The sequence below is a fragment of the Pseudophryne corroboree genome, unplaced genomic scaffold, assembly GCF_028390025.1.
Source record: "Pseudophryne corroboree isolate aPseCor3 unplaced genomic scaffold, aPseCor3.hap2 scaffold_1119, whole genome shotgun sequence".
NCBI classification, from domain to species: Eukaryota; Metazoa; Chordata; class Amphibia; order Anura; family Myobatrachidae; genus Pseudophryne; species Pseudophryne corroboree.
Genome location: NW_026967745.1, coordinates 119,858 through 136,277, shown reverse-complemented (window position 1 = coordinate 136,277; position 16,420 = coordinate 119,858). Strand labels below are relative to the sequence as shown.

General features: G+C 40.7%; 2 non-coding genes across 2 annotated transcripts; both read right to left on the bottom strand.

Annotated features, from left to right (window-relative positions):
* Positions 1–3,265: 3,265 nt before the first annotated feature.
* Positions 3,266–3,339, bottom strand: TRNAN-AUU (transfer RNA asparagine (anticodon AUU)). The gene has a single exon. It is a non-coding gene; the product is annotated as a tRNA-Asn (tRNA).
* A 1,094-nt stretch (positions 3,340–4,433) lies between these two features.
* TRNAN-AUU (transfer RNA asparagine (anticodon AUU)) lies at positions 4,434–4,507 on the bottom strand. The gene has a single exon. It is a non-coding gene; the product is annotated as a tRNA-Asn (tRNA).
* Between the last annotated feature and the right edge of the window lie 11,913 nt (positions 4,508–16,420).

The following is a 16,420-nucleotide window of genomic DNA, read 5'->3' as shown; positions in this document are numbered from 1 at the left end:
TTGAACTTACATGTGCAGCAGAGTACTGCAATGGAAGCATGCTGGGCCCATAACCCAGAGGTAGGCAGATTGAAACTATCCTCTGCTATATGCATTTTTTTTTTGTTAATTAAAGTAATCCAAAACTGGGATTGATATTTTGTCTCTTTTATTTTTACTTAAAGTACAATAACTTTTACCATTTTAATTTGTTTTAATAGTATATTGACAGTATTGTTTTCTTTCAAAAATCCACTTCATTTTCTTTACCCTATTATTAAAATGGTAATTGACAAAAACAAACTACATTGTCACCAGAAGAGCAATACAAAATGTACAAGTGATATATTAAAATCATCTTTCCAGCTTGAATTTCAACGATGCATTGGGTCAACAATTTTGTGAGAAACATCTTCACCCTTAAATAAAGATTTTCTTAATTCCTTACCTGTGTGCTAATTAGATATCACCTTGTTTTCACATTAAACAGACTTCCACATGAGAAAGCAGCAAGGATGCAGTGGCGTTAATGTTTCCTGGTGTCAACCTGTATTATTTCAGTAGACATTGAAATGAGGATACATCTTGCTGCCTTTCCAATGAAGCAAGTTTAATTTAGTAATAGGTGAAAAACCATCCCTACAAAGGTGTTAATCAGAGACTTGGCTTTGTGGACACTTTTCAGAGAACAAATTTGTTAGCATAAAAATAAAGCCAGAAAATGAAGAGCTGTTTAATCACGCAATTTGATTTTTTTGCCAGCATATTTCTTTTTCTCTGCAACCCACTGCTAAATTGTGCTTCCTAGATGTTTTTATAAAATCACTGAATCAAATCTAACTCTGATTACATCAGAGAAGGCCAGGTACCCTACACCATAACAGGGGGTATGAAATTTGACTTGTCTACTTAAAGATCACAAAAATCTGATAACAAGGTCAATTACGTCCCTGGGTGGGATTGAACCACCAACCTTTTGGTTAATAGCCGTACACACTAACTGATTGCGCCACAGAGACACTTTGCAAAACTACATACTGACAAATGCTAATAAGCATTCATCTAAAACGTTTCCTAGAAAAACTTTAAAAAGTCAATAATCTGGAGAGTTTTTGTAAGATGTTTCTTCTATCAACCAACGAAGAAACACATTGGTACTTTCCCATGATGAGTGAGTGCTTCAGGATCTCTTGCACTTACATGTGCAGCAGAGTACAGCAATGGAAGCATGCTGGGCCCATTACCCAGAGGTAGGCAGATTGAAACTATCCTCTGCTATATGCATTTTTTTGTTTGTTAATTAAAGTAATCCAAAACTGGGATTGATATTTTGGCTCTTTTATTTTTACTTAAAGTACAATAACTTTTACCATTTTAATTTGTTTTAATAGTATATTGACAGTATTGTTTTCTTTCAAAAATCCACTTAATTTTCTTTACCCTATTATTAAAATGGTAATTGACAAAAACAAACTACATTGTCACCAGAAGAGCAATACAAAATGTACAAGTGATATATTAAAATCATCTTTCCAGCTTGAATTTCAATGATGCATTGGGGCAACGATTTTGTGAGAAACATCTTCACCCTTAAATAAAGATTTTCTTAATTCCTTACCTGTGTGCTAATTAGATATCACCTTGTTTTCACATTAAACAGACTTCCACATGAGAAAGCAGCAAGGATGCAGTGGCGTTAATGTTTCCTGGTGTCAACCTGTATTATTTCAGTAGACATTGAAATGAGGATGCATCTTGCTGCCTTTCCAATGAAGCAAGTTTAATTTAGTAATAGGTGAAAAACCATCCTTACAAAGGTGTTAATCAGAGACTTGGCTTTGTGGACACTTTTCAGAGAACAAATTTGTTAGCATAAAAATAAAGCCAGAAAATAAAGAGCTGTTTAATCACTCAATTGGATTTTTCTGCCAGCATATTTTTTTTCTCTGCAACCCACTGCTAAATTGTGCTTCCTAGCTGTTTTTATAAAATCACTGAATCAAATCTAACTCTGATTACATCAGAGAAGGCCAGGTACCCTACACCATAACAGGGGGTTTGAAATTTTGACTTGTCTACTTAAAGATCACCAAAATCTGATAACAAGGTCAATTAGGTCCCTGGGTGGGATTGAACCACCAACCTTTTGGTTAATAGCCGTACACACTAACTGATTGCGCCACAGAGACACTTTGCAAAAAGTCCATACTGACAAAGGCTAATAAGCATTCATCTAAAACGTTTCCTAGAAAAACTTTAAAAAGTCAATAATCTGGAGAGTTTTTGTAAGATGTTTCTTCCATCAACCAACGAAGAAACACATTGGTACTTTCCCATGATGAGTGAGTGCTTCAGGATCTCTTGAACTTACATGTGCAGCAGAGTACTGCAATGGAAGCATGCTGGGCTCATAACCGAGAGGTAGGCAGATTGAAACTATCCTCTGCTATATGCATTTTTTTTTTGTTAATTAAAGTAATCCAAAACTGGGATTGATATTTTGTCTCTTTTATTTTTACTTAAAGTACAATAACTTTTACCATTTTAATTTGTTTTAATAGTATATTGACAGTATTGTTTTCTTTCAAAAATCCACTTCATTTTCTTTACCCTATTATTAAAATGGTAATTGACAAAAACAAACTACATTGTCACCAGAAGAGCAATACAAAATGTACAAGTGATATATTAAAATCATCTTTCCAGCTTGAATTTCAATGTTGCATTGGGTCAACATTTTTGTGAGAAACATCTTCACCCTTAAATAAAGATTTTCTTAATTCCTTACCTGTGTGCTAATTAGATATCACCTTGTTTTCACATTAAACAGACTTCCACATGAGAAAGCAGCAAGGATGCAGTGGCGTTAATGTTTCCTGGTGTCAACTTGTATTATTTCAGTAGACATTGAAATGAGGATGCATCTTGCTGCCTTTCCAATGAAGCAAGTTTAATTTAGTAATAGGTGAAAAACCATCCTTACAAAGGTGTTAATCAGAGACTTGGCTTTGTGGACACTTTTCAGAGAACAAATTTGTTAGCATAAAAATAAAGCCAGAAAATGAAGAGCTGTTTAATCACTCGATTGGATTTTTCTGCCAGCATATTTTTTTTCTCTGCAACCCACTGCTAAATTGTGCTTCCTAGCTGTTTTTTATAAAATCACTGAATCAAATCTAACTCTGATTACATCAGAGAAGGCCATGTACCCTACACCATAAGAGGAGGTTTGAAATTTTGACTTGTCTCCTTAAATATCACCAAAATCTGATCACAAGGTTAATTACGTCCCTGGGTGGGATTGAACCACCAACATTTTGGTTAATAGCCAAACACACTAACCGATTGCGCCACAGAGACACTTTGCAAAAGTCCATACTGACAAAGGCTAATAAGCATTCATCTAAAACGTTTCCTAGAAAAACTTTAAAAAGTCAATAATCTGGAGAGTTTTTGTAAGATGTTTCTTCCATCAACCAACGAAGAAACACATTGGTACTTTCCCATGATGAGTGAGTGCTTCAGGATCTCTTGCACTTACATGTGCAGCAGAGTACTGCAATGGAAGCATGCTGGGCCCATAACCCAGAGGTAGGCAGATTGAAACTATCCTCTGCTATATGCATTTTTTTTGTTAATTAAAGTAATCCAAAACTGGGATTGATATTTTGTCTCTTTTATTTTTACTTAAAGTACAATAACTTTTACCATTTTAATTTGTTTTAATAGTATATTGACAGTATTGTTTTCTTTCAAAAATCCACTTCATTTTCTTTACCCTATTATTAAAATGGTAATTGACAAAAACAAACTACATTGTCACCAGAAGAGCAATACAAAATGTACAAGTGATATATTAAAATCATCTTTCCAGCTTGAATTTCAATGTTGCATTGGGTCAACATTTTTGTGAGAAACATCTTCACCCTTAAATAAAGATTTTCTTAATTCCTTACCTGTGTGCTAATTAGATATCACCTTGTTTTCACATTAAACAGACTTCCACATGAGAAAGCAGCAAGGATGCAGTGGCGTTAATGTTTCCTGGTGTCAACTTGTATTATTTCAGTAGACATTGAAATGAGGATGCATCTTGCTGCCTTTCCAATGAAGCAAGTTTAATTTAGTAATAGGTGAAAAACCATCCTTACAAAGGTGTTAATCAGAGACTTGGCTTTGTGGACACTTTTCAGAGAACAAATTTGTTAGCATAAAAATAAAGCCAGAAAATGAAGAGCTGTTTAATCACTCGATTGGATTTTTCTGCCAGCATATTTTTTTTCTCTGCAACCCACTGCTAAATTGTGCTTCCTAGCTGTTTTTTATAAAATCACTGAATCAAATCTAACTCTGATTACATCAGAGAAGGCCATGTACCCTACACCATAAGAGGAGGTTTGAAATTTTGACTTGTCTCCTTAAATATCACCAAAATCTGATCACAAGGTTAATTACGTCCCTGGGTGGGATTGAACCACCAACATTTTGGTTAATAGCCAAACACACTAACCGATTGCGCCACAGAGACACTTTGCAAAAGTCCATACTGACAAAGGCTAATAAGCATTCATCTAAAACGTTTCCTAGAAAAACTTTAAAAAGTCAATAATCTGGAGAGTTTTTGTAAGATGTTTCTTCCATCAACCAACGAAGAAACACATTGGTACTTTCCCATGATGAGTGAGTGCTTCAGGATCTCTTGCACTTACATGTGCAGCCAGTGGGGACGAATTGATAATCTGTGAGGAGGGGGATGTACACGGTGATATATCGGAGGGTGAAGATGAGGTGGACATCTTGCCTCTGTAGAGCCAGTTTGTGCAAGGAGAGATTAATTGCTTCTTTTTTGGGGGGGGTCCAAACCAACCCGTCATATCAGTCACAGTCGTGTGGCAGACCCTGTCACTGAAATGATGGGTTGGTTAAAGTGTGCATGTCCTGTTTTGTTTATACAACATAAGGGTGGGTGGGAGGGCCCAAGGACAATTCCATCTTGCACCTCTTTTTTCTTTTCTTTTTCTTTGCATCATGTGCTGATTGGGGAGGGTTTTTTGGAAGGGACATCCTGCGTGACACTGCAGTGCCACTCCTAGATGGGCCCGGTGTTTGTGTCGGCCACTAGGGTCGCTAATCTTACTCACACAGTCAGCTACCTCATTGCGCCTCTTTTTTTCTTTGCGTCATGTGCTGTTTGGGGAGGGTTTTTTGGAAGGGACATCCTGCGTGACACTGCAGTGCCACTCCTAGATGGGCCCGGTGTTTGTGTCGGCCACTAGGGTCGCTAATCTTACTCACACAGCTACCTCATTGCGCCTCTTTTTTTCTTTGCGTCATGTGCTGTTTGGGGAGGGTTTTTTGGAAGGGCCATCCTGCGTGACACTGCAGTGCCACTCCTAGATGGGCCCGGTGTTTGTGTCGGCCACTAGGGTCGCTAATCTTACTCACACAGCTACCTCATTGCGCCTCTTTTTTTCTTTGCGTCATGTGCTGTTTGGGGAGGGTTTTTTGGAAGGGACATCCTGCGTGACACTGCAGTGCCACTCCTAGATGGGCCCGGTGTTTGTGTCGGCCACTAGGGTCGCTTATCTTACTCACACAGCGACCTCGGTGCAAATTTTAGGACTAAAAATAATATTGTGAGGTGTGAGGTATTCAGAATAGACTGAAAATGAGTGTAAATTATGGTTTTTGAGGTTAATAATACTTTGGGATCAAAATGACCCCCAAATTCTATGATTTAAGCTGTTTTTTAGTGTTTTTTGAAAAAAACACCCGAATCCAAAACACACCCGAATCCGACAAAAAAAATTCGGTGAGGTTTTGCCAAAACGCGTTCGAACCCAAAACACGGCCGCGGAACCGAACCCAAAACCAAAACACAAAACCCGAAAAATTTCAGGCGCTCATCTCTACTATTTACCCTTGCATAGAAAGGTATAATCTAAGCTAGAGAATTCTATTTGGAGCTCACCTTGTACTTTGTGAAGAAATAATCAGCTTTGTGGCTGAGCAGATATATGGAGTGTGTGGCTGCACACTGCATAGATCTGCTGAGTTGCAATGCTAATAATTTTTTTTTTGCAAAGTACCAATAGCTTCATTGTGAAGGTGGAAAGAAGGGTGTTACGGCATGGAATGTACAAACTGCGAGACCCTGCTGGTAGCGCCTTTGTCTATTTAGTAGGAAGGGCACGTAACAGCCGGGGGGCAATGGAGGAAGCCCCTTTAGGGCTGGAGCCCGGCGGCAACTGACTCCGTTGACTGCCAGAGCAGTTCCGCCCCTGGACTAGAGGAATGGTCAAGAACATGGCAACATTTAATGCCAAAAAATGCAAAATCATACACGTCTCAAAAATGCAAAGGCTAACTATAATATTAAGGGCATTATAATGGCAAGAGGAAAGCTATCTAAGTATTACTATTTCAGGTGAGCAATGTAACAAAGCAATAGGAAAGGCAAGTCAGATGCTTGTTTGCATAGGTTAAAGAACCAGTAGCAGAAAAAAGTAATACAGGTTGAGTATCCCATATCCAAATATTCCGAAATATGGAATATTCCGAAATACGGACTTTTTTGAGTGAGACTGAGATAGTGAAACCTTTGTGTTTTGATGGCTCAGTGTACACAAACTTTGTTTAATACTCAAAGTTATTAAAAATATTGTATTAAATGAACTTCAGACTGTGTGTATAAGGTGTATATGAAACATAAATGAATTCTGTGAATGTACACACACTTTGTTTAATGCACAAAGTTATAAAAAATATTGGCTAAAATGACCTTCAGGCTGTGTGTATAAGGTGTATATGAAACATAAATGCCTTCTGTGCTTAGATTTAGGTCCCATCACCATAATATCTCGTTATGGTATGCAATTATTCCAAAATACAGAAAAATCCGATATCCAAAATTCCTCTGGTCCCAAGCATTTTGGATAAGGGATACTCAACCTGTAATGCCACTGTATAGGTCCTTGGTACAGCCACATTTAGAATCCTGTGTTCAGTTCCAGAAGCCATATCTCCAGAAGGCTGTAAATACATTAGGGCAACTAAAATTGTGCATGGCCTACATCACAAAACTTACCTGGAAATACTAAAAAATGTTGATGTGTATAGTTTGGAGAAGGGAAGAGGGAACATACAGTAATAGAAACATTTAAATATATAGGGAGGAATGTAATAGGGTGTGAGAATCAGAAAGTGAGAGATTTTGTGTTTTTTCCTGTTGTTTTTTTTTTTGTTTGTTTGATTGTTTGTTTTTAAAGTGGCAATCCTTTACATGGCAAAACCAGGTTGATATTTGCCATGTAAAGGATTGCCACCGTGGGCATGTGTAGAAGGGGCACTGCTACTGTTGGCATTATGTGTGTAAACTGCACTGATATGGTGGTTATGTGTATAAAGGGCACTGCGACTGTGGGTATTATTATTATTATTATTATTACATGCGGTGTAATGACAATAAGATAGTGCTACTGTGTGGCGTATTTTGATTTGGGGTGCTATTGTGTGGCCATGCCCCTTCCTTGTGATACCACACCTTCTTTTTTTAAGGAGCGCACTGTCCCTTTATTAAGTATTGGAGAGAGGGCCCAAATTAATAGTTTGCAGGGAGGCGCCAAATACCCTAGCACTGGCCCTTTGGTAGGGGACAGGATTTGCTTCTGCTTGTGCACATATGTTATGATTGCCAGCCAACAGCACTGGTTTTGCCTATAACACTAACTATAAATATTTTGAATTGGTCCTGGACCACCAATCCAAGGCACCCCTGCAAGTGTCCTGAGGCACCCCAGGGTGCAGTTTGAGAACCACTGGTCTAGTGAGTACCCAGGATAATTATTGTAGCTGGTCTGCGGGTAACAGCTCTCAGATCCACTTCTAGAAAAAATGCAGCAATGTAATTTGAGTGATAAACTGCAGAGATGAACCCTTTCTGTGACTGCTGCACAGGGATCACACAAACTCTATTCATAGGGCTGACTTCACTTAGGGGAGATGTTCTCACCCCGCAAAGAAGTGCGAGTATATACCGCACTTACGGTACCATTGGATTTACAGATATTTTCTTGCAATACACTATGGGGGTCATTCTGAGTTGATTGCTCGCTAGCAGTTTTTAGCAGCCATGCAAACGCATTGTCGCTGCCCACTGGAGAGTGTATATTCACTTTGGAGAAGTGCGAATACTTGAGTAGCAGAGCGCCTGCAAAATCGTTTCAAAATAAGACCAGCACTGTAGTTACACTTCGTGTGCGTTGATTCTAACAACCGAGGGACGGCTTTTGATGTCACACACCCATCCAGCGAATGCCCAGCCACGTCTGCATTTCTTCTGCCACGCCTGCATTTTTCCAAGCACTCCCTGAAAACGGTCAGTTGACACCCAGAAACGCCCTCTTTCTGTCAATCTCCTTGTGGCCTGTTCTGTGATTGGAATAATCGCTAGAACTAGTGCAAAACCACAATGGACTTTGTACCCGTACGATGCGCATGCACATTACGGAGCATGCGCATGCACAGATTAGCCATTTTTTTTCAACTGATTGCTACGCAGCGAACAACGGCAGCAAGCGATCAACTCGGAATGACCCCCTATATACATAGAAACATGGATTTTTACTGCAGGAATTATGGTTAGTTTAGGGGTATCGGTTAGGGTCAACAGAGGTGTAGCTAGGGGTCCAAGCGCCCCTGGCAAAGTAAGGGACTGGCGCCCCCCCTTTCGATAAAGCATTGCAGTCCATTGGCGGTTACCATGTTGGAGCCACAGCAACTGACCCCCTCCCCCACACGCTGCCCTACATCATCGGCTGGGATTCACTGTTGGTGTGAAGCCACTGGGAACATTCTGGTAGCATTAGCAGCAGTCTGTGTCATAGATAGGGAAGGCAGAAGGTTAACTAGCTAATAGCAGTCTGTTGGCAGCAGAGGCTGGGCGGGGGGCTGAGAATGAGCCAACGCTGATCAGTGTCCAGTCTGCTCAGACAAAAATATTTTGTGATCAGGGCTGGTTCTAGACCAAAGGAGCCAATGGCAAAAATTTCCTTTGGCACCCCCCCCCCCCCCACACACACACACACATACACACACACACACACACACACACACACACACACACACACCAAAAAAGAACATATCCCAGTTTAACATAACGCTATGTGGTGCAAGGTGTGGAGCTGGTCACTTGTATCAGACCTTTGACATTTGCCTTTTCACCCATATTGCATACTTTTTCTTGCAGGTTGTGTCTTAATTCAAGAAGTGTTCTAAGTAGAGATGAGCGGGTTCGGTTTCTTTGAATCCGAACCCGCACGAACTTCACTTTTTTTTCACGGGTCCGAGCGACTCGGATCTTCCCGCCTTGCTCGGTTAACCCGAGCGCGCCCGAACGTCATCATGACGCTGTCGGATTCTCGCGAGACTCGGATTCTATATAAGGAGCCGCGCGTCGCCGCCATTTTCACACGTGCATTGAGATTGATAGGGAGAGGACGTGGCTGGCGTCCTCTCCATTAGAATAGATTAGAAGAGAGAGAGAGAGAGAGAGATTGTGCAGACAGAGTTTACCACAGTGACCAGTGCAGTTGTTGTTAAGTTAACTTTTATTTAATATATCCGTTCTCTGCTATATCCGTTCTCTGCCTGAAAAAAACGATACACAGCAGTCACACAGTGTGACTCAGTCTGTGTGCACTCAGCTCAGCCCAGTGTGCTGCACATCAATGTATAAAAGCTTATAATAATTGTGGGGGAGACTGGGGAGCACTGCAGGTTGTTATAGCAGGAGCCAGGAGTACATAATATTATATTAATTTAAAATTAAACAGTGCACACTTTTGCTGCAGGAGTGCCACTGCCAGTGTGACTAGTGGTGACCAGTGCCTGACCACCAGTATAGTAGTATATTGTTGTATACTATCTCTTTATCAACCAGTCTATATTAGCAGCAGACACAGTACAGTGCGGTAGTTCACGGCTGTGGCTACCTCTGTGTCGGCAGTCGGCACTCGGCAGGCAGTCCGTCCATCCATAATTGTATAATTATATACCACCTAACCGTGGTATTTTTTTTTCTTTCTTTATACCGTCGTCATAGTCATACTAGTTGTTACGAGTATACTACTATCTCTTTATCAACCAGTGTACAGTGCGGTAGTTCACGGCTGTGGCTACCTCTGTGTCGGCAGTCGGCAGGCAGTCCGTCCATCCATAATTGTATTATTATAATATATACCACCTAACCGTGGTTTTTTTTTCATTCTTTATACCGTCATAGTGTCATACTAGTTGTTACGAGTATACTACTATCTCTTTATCAACCAGTGTACAGTGCGGTAGTTCACGGCTGTGGCTACCTCTGTGTCGGCAGTCGGCAGGCAGTCCGTCCATCCATAATTGTATTATAATATATACCACCTAACCGTGGTTTTTTTTTCATTCTTTATACCGTCATAGTGTCATACTAGTTGTTACGAGTATACTACTATCTCTTTATCAACCAGTGTACAGTGCGGTAGTTCACGGCTGTGGCTACCTCTGTGTCGGCAGTCGGCAGGCAGTCCGTCCATCCATAATTGTATTATAATATATACCACCTAACCGTGGTTTTTTTTTCATTCTTTATACCGTCATAGTCAGTCATACTAGTTGTTACGAGTATACTACTATCTCTTTATCAACCAGTGTACAGTGCGGTAGTTCACGGCTGTGGCTACCTCTGTGTCGGCACTCGGCAGGCAGTCCGTCCATCCATAATTGTATTATAATATATACCACCTAACCGTGGTTTTTTTTTCATTCTTTATACCGTCATAGTGTCATACTAGTTGTTACGAGTATACTACTATCTCTTTATCAACCAGTGTACAGTGCGGTAGTTCACGGCTGTGGCTACCTCTGTGTCGGCAGTCGGCAGGCAGTCCGTCCATCCATAATTGTATTATAATATATACCACCTAACCGTGGTTTTTTTTTCATTCTTTATACCGTCATAGTGTCATACTAGTTGTTACGAGTATACTACTATCTCTTTATCAACCAGTGTACAGTGCGGTAGTTCACGGCTGTGGCTACCTCTGTGTCGGCAGTCGGCAGGCAGTCCGTCCATCCATAATTGTATTATAATATATACCACCTAACCGTGGTTTTTTTTTCATTCTTTATACCGTCATAGTCAGTCATACTAGTTGTTACGAGTATACTACTATCTCTTTATCAACCAGTGTACAGTGCGGTAGTTCACGGCTGTGGCTACCTCTGTGTCGGAACTCGGCAGGCAGTCCGTCCATCCATAATTGTATTACAATATAAACCACCTAACCGTGGTTTTTTTTTCATTCTTTATACCGTCATAGTCAGTCATACTAGTTGTTACGAGTATACTACTATCTCTTTATCAACCAGTGTACAGTGCGGTAGTTCACGGCTGTGGCTACCTCTGTGTCGGAACTCGGCAGGCAGTCAATCCATCCATAATTGTATTACAATATATACCACCTAACCGTGGTTTTTTTTTCATTCTTTATACCGTCATAGTCAGTCATACTAGTTGTTACGAGTATACTACTATCTCTTTATCAACCAGTGTACAGTGCGGTAGTTCACGGCTGTGGCTACCTCTGTGTCGGAACTCGGCAGGCAGTCCGTCCATCCATAATTGTATTATTATAATATATACCACCTAACCGTGGTTTTTTTTTCATTCTTTATACCGTCATAGTGTCATACTAGTTGTTACGAGTATACTACTATCTCTTTATCAACCAGTGTACAGTGCGGTAGTTCACGGCTGTGGCTACCTCTGTGTCGGCAGTCGGCAGGCAGTCCGTCCATCCATAATTGTATTATAATATATACCACCTAACCGTGGTTTTTTTTTCATTCTTTATACCGTCATAGTCAGTCATACTAGTTGTTACGAGTATACTACTATCTCTTTATCAACCAGTGTACAGTGCGGTAGTTCACGGCTGTGGCTACCTCTGTGTCGGCACACGGCAGGCAGTCCGTCCATCCATAATTGTATTACAATATATACCACCTAACCGTGGTTTTTTTATACCACCTAACCGTGGCAGTCCGTCCATAATTGTATACTAGTATCCAATCCATCCATCTCCATTGTTTACCTGAGGTGCCTTTTAGTTCTGCCTATAAAATATGGAGAACAAAAAAGTTGAGGTTCCAAAATTAGGGAAAGATCAAGATCCACTTCCACCTCGTGCTGAAGCTGCTGCCACTAGTCATGGCCGAGACGATGAAATGCCAGCAACGTCGTCTGCCAAGGCCGATGCCCAATGTCATAGTACAGAGCATGTCAAATCCAAAACACCAAATATCAGAAAAAAAAGGACTCCAAAACCTAAAATAAAATTGTCGGAGGAGAAGCGTAAACTTGCCAATATGCCATTTACCACACGGAGTGGCAAGGAACGGCTGAGGCCCTGGCCTATGTTCATGGCTAGTGGTTCAGCTTCACATGAGGATGGAAGCACTCAGCCTCTCGCTAGAAAACTGAAAAGACTCAAGCTGGCAAAAGCACCGCAAAGAACTGTGCGTTCTTTGAAATCCCAAATCCACAAGGAGAGTCCAATTGTGTCGTTTGCGATGCCTGACCTTCCCAACACTGGACGTGAAGAGCATGCGCCTTCCACTATTTGCATGCCCCCAGAGTACTGCAATGGAAGCATGCTGGGCCCATAACCCAGAGGTAGGCAGATTGAAACTATCCTCTGCTATATGCATTTTTTTTGTTAATTAAAGTAATCCAAAACTGGGATTGATATTTTGTCTCTTTTATTTTTACTTAAAGTACAATAACTTTTACCATTTTAATTTGTTTTAATAGTATATTGACAGTATTGTTTTCTTTCAAAAATCAACTTCATTTTCTTTACCCTATTATTAAAATGGTAATTGACAAAAACAAACTACATTGTCACCAGAAGAGCAATACAAAATGTACAAGTGATATATTAAAATCATCTTTCCAGCTTGAATTTCAATGATGCATTGGGTCAACAATTTTGTGAGAAACATCTTCACCCTTAAATAAAGATTTTCTTAATTCCTTACCTGTGTGCTAATTAGATATCACCTTGTTTTCACATTAAACAGACTTCCACATGAGAAAGCAGCAAGGATGCAGTGGCGTTAATGTTTCCTGGTGTCAACCTGTATTATTTCAGTAGACATTGAAATGAGGATACATCTTGCTGCCTTTCCAATGAAGCAAGTTTAATTTAGTAATAGGTGAAAAACCATCCCTACAAAGGTGTTAATCAGAGACTTGGCTTTGTGGACACTTTTCAGAGAACAAATTTGTTAGCATAAAAATAAAGCCAGAAAATGAAGAGCTGTTTAATCACGCAATTTGATTTTTTTGCCAGCATATTTCTTTTTCTCTGCAACCCACTGCTAAATTGTGCTTCCTAGATGTTTTTTATAAAATCACTGAATCAAATCTAACTCTGATTACATCAGAGAAGGCCAGGTACCCTACACCATAACAGGGGGTTTGAAATTTTGACTTGTCTACTTAATCAGAGTTAGATTTGATTCAGTGATTTTATAAAAACAGCTAGGAAGCACAATTTAGCAGTGGGTTGCAGAGAAAAAGAAATATGCTGGCAAAAAAATCAAATTGCGTGATTAAACAGCTCTTCATTTTCTGGCTTTCCTCCCACGGACAACAGGTGTCTCCCCGGGTGCCTGACTTAAACAAACCACCTCACCATCAGAATCCTTCTGGTCAATTTCCTCCCCAGCGCCAGCAACACCCATATCCTCCTCATCCTGGTGTACTTCAACACTGACATCTTCAATCTGACTATCAGGAACTGGACTGCGGGTGCTCCTTCCAGCACTTGCAGGGGGCATGCAAATAGTGGAAGGCGCATGCTCTTCACGTCCAGTGTTGGGAAGGTCAGGCATCGCAAACGACACAATTGGACTCTCCTTGTGGATTTGGGATTTCAAAGAACGCACAGTTCTTTGCGGTGCTTTTGCCAGCTTGAGTCTTTTCAGTTTTCTAGCGAGAGGCTGAGTGCTTCCATCCTCATGTGAAGCTGAACCACTAGCCATGAACATAGGCCAGGGCCTCAGCCGTTCCTTGCCACTCCGTGTGGTAAATGGCATATTGGCAAGTTTACGCTTCTCCTCCGACAATTTTATTTTAGGTTTTGGAGTCCTTTTTTTTCTGATATTTGGTGTTTTGGATTTGACATGCTCTGTACTATGACATTGGGCATCGGCCTTGGCAGACGACGTTGCTGGCATTTCATCGTCTCGGCCATGACTAGTGGCAGCAGCTTCAGCACGAGGTGGAAGTGGATCTTGATCTTTCCCTAATTTTGGAACCTCAACTTTTTTGTTCTCCATATTTTATAGGCAGAACTAAAAGGCACCTCAGGTAAACAATGGAGATGGATGGATTGGATACTAGTATACAATTATGGACGGACTGCCACGGTTAGGTGGTATAAAAAAACCACGGTTAGGTGGTATATATTGTAATACAATTATGGATGGACGGACTGCCTGCCGTGTGCCGACACAGAGGTAGCCACAGCCGTGAACTACCGCACTGTACACTGGTTGATAAAGAGATAGTAGTATACTCGTAACAACTAGTATGACTGACTATGACGGTATAAAGAATGAAAAAAAAACCACGGTTAGGTGGTATATATTATAATACAATTATGGATGGACGGACTGCCTGCCGACTGCCGACACAGAGGTAGCCACAGCCGTGAACTACCGCACTGTACACTGGTTGATAAAGAGATAGTAGTATACTCGTAACAACTAGTATGACACTATGACGGTATAAAGAATGAAAAAAAAACCACGGTTAGGTGGTATATATTATAATAATACAATTATGGATGGACGGACTGCCTGCCGAGTTCCGACACAGAGGTAGCCACAGCCGTGAACTACCGCACTGTACACTGGTTGATAAAGAGATAGTAGTATACTCGTAACAACTAGTATGACTGACTATGACGGTATAAAGAATGAAAAAAAAACCACGGTTAGGTGGTATATATTGTAATACAATTATGGATGGATTGACTGCCTGCCGAGTTCCGACACAGAGGTAGCCACAGCCGTGAACTACCGCACTGTACACTGGTTGATAAAGAGATAGTAGTATACTCGTAACAACTAGTATGACTGACTATGACGGTATAAAGAATGAAAAAAAAACCACGGTTAGGTGGTTTATATTGTAATACAATTATGGATGGACGGACTGCCTGCCGAGTTCCGACACAGAGGTAGCCACAGCCGTGAACTACCGCACTGTACACTGGTTGATAAAGAGATAGTAGTATACTCGTAACAACTAGTATGACTGACTATGACGGTATAAAGAATGAAAAAAAAACCACGGTTAGGTGGTATATATTATAATACAATTATGGATGGACGGACTGCCTGCCGACTGCCGACACAGAGGTAGCCACAGCCGTGAACTACCGCACTGTACACTGGTTGATAAAGAGATAGTAGTATACTCGTAACAACTAGTATGACACTATGACGGTATAAAGAATGAAAAAAAAACCACGGTTAGGTGGTATATATTATAATACAATTATGGATGGACGGACTGCCTGCCGACTGCCGACACAGAGGTAGCCACAGCCGTGAACTACCGCACTGTACACTGGTTGATAAAGAGATAGTAGTATACTCGTAACAACTAGTATGACACTATGACGGTATAAAGAATGAAAAAAAAACCACGGTTAGGTGGTATATATTATAATACAATTATGGATGGACGGACTGCCTGCCGAGTGCCGACACAGAGGTAGCCACAGCCGTGAACTACCGCACTGTACACTGGTTGATAAAGAGATAGTAGTATACTCGTAACAACTAGTATGACTGACTATGACGGTATAAAGAATGAAAAAAAAACCACGGTTAGGTGGTATATATTATAATACAATTATGGATGGACGGACTGCCTGCCGACTGCCGACACAGAGGTAGCCACAGCCGTGAACTACCGCACTGTACACTGGTTGATAAAGAGATAGTAGTATACTCGTAACAACTAGTATGACACTATGACGGTATAAAGAATGAAAAAAAAACCACGGTTAGGTGGTATATATTATAATACAATTATGGATGGACGGACTGCCTGCCGACTGCCGACACAGAGGTAGCCACAGCCGTGAACTACCGCACTGTACACTGGTTGATAAAGAGATAGTAGTATACTCGTAACAACTAGTATGACACTATGACGGTATAAAGAATGAAAAAAAAACCACGGTTAGGTGGTATATATTATAATAATACAATTATGGATGGACGGACTGCCTGCCGACTGCCGACACAGAGGTAGCCACAGCCGTGAACTACCGCACTGTACACTGGTTGATAAAGAGATAGTAGTATACTCGTAACAACT